The sequence below is a fragment of the Canis lupus genome, chromosome 8 (genome assembly GCF_003254725.2).
Source record: "Canis lupus dingo isolate Sandy chromosome 8, ASM325472v2, whole genome shotgun sequence".
Classification (NCBI taxonomy): domain Eukaryota; kingdom Metazoa; phylum Chordata; class Mammalia; order Carnivora; family Canidae; genus Canis; species Canis lupus.
In genome coordinates, this window is record NC_064250.1 from 6537607 (window position 1) to 6542654 (window position 5048).

A 5048-nucleotide genomic window follows, 5' to 3' on the forward strand; every position below is an offset into this window, starting at 1 on the left:
AAAAAAAAAAAAAAAAAAAAAAAAATTTGGTGGGCAAGACCAAACCAGTGTTTATTCTAATGTTAATTATTCCCCTCTATGGTGTCAGGACTCTTCTGGATAGTCTATCCAATGACCTCTGATTTATAACGTTTTCAAAATTGGGTAGTGGAGACAAACATCATTGCTGTGACTGAGTGGGCACTGGGTACTGTTATTTCTAATTCTTTTGGGTGGTTCTTTCTCTAGCCTCATACTGTTTCCTCCCAGACATCCACTGATCTGCTAAACACTTGAAGAGTACCTAGCCAGTGCAGATCTCCATCATTCTGTATGCAGAAGAATCTTTTCTAGCAATCTTCTCTGTGAATTATATCTGCCTTCGTTTCCCTGGACTTTTTAGTTATGTTTCTTCAACTCAGGAAGCATGCTAGGCTCTACCTGGTTTCCCCTTCCTGAGTACTCTCTTAAAAGTCTTTCAAGGCAGCAAGCTTTGCAAATCAAAGGGCACATCACATTTGTTTTCTGTCTTTCGTTATTAGTGCCTTTTGTTGCCTAATATACAGTGTCTTGCAAACCACTGTTTCATTTATTTTGTCCAATTCTTTGGTGGTTTTTTGTAGAGGGAAAATCTTGTCTATGTTAGTCCATCTTACCCAGAAGAGGAATTTTTTCTTTTGATTTATCTCTTAGTTGGCTGACAAAAATACTCTTAGTTTTTGCAAGGGAAAAATATGTGATTTATTTTATGAGTCCTTGCCTACATGAGCATGTCTCTAAAAGTTTCCTTAACTCATAAAAAAAAAAAAAAAGGATTACTGGATTGGGCATAAAAATGCTTGGATCCTATCCTTTTGCACTAAACATTTCTTGGAGTAGAATTATATTGCATTCTGTCAGAATGTTTCAAAGAAAATCTTGAGTCTAATTATCCTTCAGTTTTTAGATATATTCTCTATATTTTTATTGTGAAACAGTACATTACCTGTATGTGCCCATTTTAATAGGCCGATTAAAAATTTTTATTTTATTTTAAGTAAACTCTGTGCCACACATGGGGCTCTAATTCACAACCCTAAGGTCAAGAGTTATGTGCTCCACCAACTGAGTCAGCCAGGCACCCCAATAGGCCAGTTTTAATTTTAGTTTTTTTATCTCTTTCTTTGACAGAAACCACTTACATCCCTAAATAATGTGCTGATAGCCTGGATATCTTAGGTTTAGAGATTATCTATTTACTATGGAAGATGTTGATGTACTTTTTTCATCCCTCATTATAACCAAAACACATACAACTCCCATCTTCTAGTTACTTCAATATTGTTTATTATGATTTCATAAACTCTGTTTAGAGCTATGTAAAGTGCTATAATTAGTTTTCCTTTCTTTCAGGACTTTTTTCATCTTCCTGGAGTACAAATTGTCTTTTTTGCTTATATGCTTACTTATTTAGTTTTTTTTCAATGGACTTATCATGGATTTGTCTCTAATCTCTCCTCAAGTTGTGTAAATATTTTCTTAATGCATTAAAAAATATAAGGAATTCTGTCAATTTTGACTATATGGAAATATTGCTGTAAATTTTGATGTGCTCTAATCTGGTTGATCTACTTTAAGATGCACTGTGCAAGCATGATCTTGAAGGTTTCATTTGATAAAGGAAACAGGTTGCTGTTTCCTGTGTAATATTTCTTTCTCTTTTTTGATTTATTCCCTTATTTTATTATTGTTTTTTTTAACATTTAACATTTTTAACATTTATTGAGGATTCTTGCCCAAATCTGTCCATATCCTAATGGTTATAAACTTTCTAACTCTACTACTCCTTCCAGTACATTAGAGGGGGAAAAAGTTTTCATAATCTCCAAATCCACAACAATAAAACAATGTTAGAATCTGTCATAAGAACACAAGTGAAAAAAAAATATTTTCTAAGAACCGCAGGACTATAAATTTAGGAAGGACACAAAAAATTCTAAATGAATCAAACTCATCAAATTATATACATTAAATGTATAGCTTTTTAAAAAATGTTACTCATACTACATTTGAGTGGTTTAAAAAAGAATCATGCCAAAGAAAATCATGATTTTTAGCTTAATCCTGAGTTAAGAATATTAAGAATTTGCCCACAATGCATATGGCCTCCTAAGTACAATAGATGATTTTATATACAATTTAAAATCTAATACATTATGAATTTATGATTCAGAAGTACCCTTAAATATTTTTAAGCAGTAAAACACACAAGATAGTTACAAGTAGAAATAATACCCGCAAAGTGTTCCATATTATTATCCCAGAGACATACCATAGAGGTTTCAGGTTATTAAGAAAACATCAAAAAATGTTTTCTATATTAAGAGTATGTTTTCGGGAGTGGGAAAGAATAACAGCTTTCCCTTTGGTTTAAAATACTCAACAGCCTGAAGTCACGAACCTAAGAAGGTGTAGCCGTCTCTGGAGAAGTTGGAATTGCAGAGAAATCCAGCGTGGAAGCACACCTGTACTTTCCACTCCACCCCCCATCCCCAAACCCTCTGCCAGGCGAGGCTCAGGTTCCCACTTTAAAAGAAGTTAAGGTCACTTCTATTTCAGAAGGGCAAACTTTTGGTAGTATGAATGACTTTTTCTTCTTATTAAGTAGAATGAATGGTAATTTCTGAAATGCTCTTCCAATTTAAAATTTAAGAGCTCCTGCCTCTCAACCCACGAAGCCACAGGCCCCATGGAGGTTGGAGGGTAACATCTGCAATGCACTGGCCTGTGCCCCTGTAAGCAGGAAGCATGGATGGTGTGAGCAGCCCACAGTCCGGCCATCAGTGTCACCACGGAGTTGATTGTAGTTCTCTTTGTACCATTGATTATAATGACAGCTGTGTCCCTTATCCTGCTATCGAAAGCTCATTGGAGGCTTTTCATTAACACCTTATTCTTGCGAACACATTTGGGGCACAGCATATTGTCCTCCAGCTGTGGGGGTGGAAAGTTACAAGCGGGGAGCAAGAAGAGGGTGCATACTCTCCCCCACTTTTCAGGCACCCAGGCTTGTCCTGCATGAAATTGCAGGTGAACCCAACCTTCTGTGTCTGCAGGCATACTTCTCCCATGGACCACACACCACTTGGCACCGTGGGCCTCCTGTGGCGATGCCACTGTCTCCATCTTCCCAGCCCTGGCTGCAATTCTGGACCAGGAGGCAAACATGGAATCTGGGGCCGAAGTGGTCACAACAACAGTATTGACCCCCCCTCCAGGAGAGCATCAGACCCCTTGGGGTGGGGAGGGAGGGCAGCCACTTCAGGAGGGTAGGTTCCATCAGAAGGTATCTTTGTTCCAAGACTTTCCAGAGACATTTCCCCCTTGTCCATCATTAACCTTCTTTGTGTCTGGGTGAGAATCTTGGCCTCTTCTGCGGTGACAGGAATGTTCTTCTTTTGATCTGGGTAAGCATATTAGCAGATTCGCTTATATACATCTAATTTCTGGCCTTTGGTGCTCAGCTTGAGTTCTTGGCACCAAGCCCGCAGGATGTCTCGGTGAAGCAAGTTGGCTGGTGGCAGTTTCGAAGGTAATGGAGGAACTGGGATTTTCTTCCAAATTCTTACTCTTGTACTCTTTTGTGCCATCTTTTCTGAACAGGAAGCTTTGCCTTCTTTCATAGATCACTTCCATTTGGTCCCACTTGCTGAGGTTCCTGGTAACTTTGGTTCACCATACCCCTGCTGTTTCTCTTTGGCTTCTTCTGATACAGGTTGGGATTGGCCAGCCAGATAGTCTTCCCCCCACTTCGTGGAGCCCTTTTGGCCTTTTGCTTTCTCCATATCCAAAGAGAAGTCAAGGTTGACAAAAAGTCTTACTCCTGAAATCTATTCCTTTATTTTTGTGGAGAACATTCTCCAGTGGTTTCCTAAGTAACCATGCATTGGAGGTAATATATTTAAGCTCTTGCATTTCTCACACTGTATTTCACTACTCACTGATAATTTGTTTAGCTCAAGAATTCTAGGTTGGAAATCAATTGCTCTACAAAGCTAGAAGGCAGAGATACTGTTGAAAGGCTGATAGCATCATTCTCTTAATCTTTTGCAGAAGCCTATTTTTATTTCCTGTTTCTCTTTAAAGCTTTTTGGATTAACTCTTGGCTTTTAAGTTTTGAAATATCATGGAGATATCTTTATCATGAGTTTATTTTTACCCATGGTTTGAGGTATTTATTCAATGAATCTTTTCTGTCTACAAATTTATGTTTTTTTATTTTGAAGCATTTAAATGATAGCTTCCTTGATTATTTTTTCTCCTTTTAAAATTATTTTATCTTTTGAAAGTTCATTGATTTCTGTATTAGATTTCCTAGACTGATCTGCAGATATATATATATATATATATATCTCAGTACCCCTCTCAGTATTTTAAGATCAGGGAATTTTTTTATTTTATTGTATTATTGACTATTACAGTACACTGATATTCTTGGGCCAGCTGTGTATGTGCTGTTCCCTCTATTTTCCCTATTTTTTTCTCTTACCATTTGTGTTTATTTCCACTCTTTCTTTTAGTATCTAAGAGTTTCTCAAATCATTACTGACAATTGCGATTTATCTTCCTAAAATGTTAGCTATGACTTCTAATTCTCCCATTGCAAATTTTAATTTTATTATTGAAAATTGTTTTCTCAGCTCACTTATAGTGTATTTCCTTCATTTCTTGTTATCTTCTGGACTGTCTGCTCTTGTTTCTTTTTTTATTATATACTGTTAAGAAGAGCTCAGAAAAAAACAATCTGTCTTCTGTATGCAGACTATACTTGCGTTTTGTTTGGCTACATAACATTTTCTTTCTCTTGTTGTCATTCATTTGTTTTGTTGGTAATCCACATGATAGGAATGAAAAAGAAGGAAGGAAGGGAGGGAGGGAAGGAGGAAAGAAAGAAAGACATTTTTTTTTAAATCCCCAGATTTCCAGGTGTACCTGGGTGGCTCAATTGGTTAAGCATCCAACTCTTGATATCTGCTCAGGTCATGATATCAGAGTCCTGGGATGGAGTTCTATGCTCTATGCTCAGCAGA

At 37.0% G+C, this 5048-nt stretch overlaps 1 pseudogene; it reads right to left on the reverse strand.

Moving 5' to 3' along the window:
• Window positions 1-2883: 2883 nt before the first annotated feature.
• Window positions 2884-3803, reverse strand: LOC112657926 (developmental pluripotency-associated protein 4-like; annotated as a pseudogene).
• Window positions 3804-5048: the final 1245 nt, after the last annotated feature.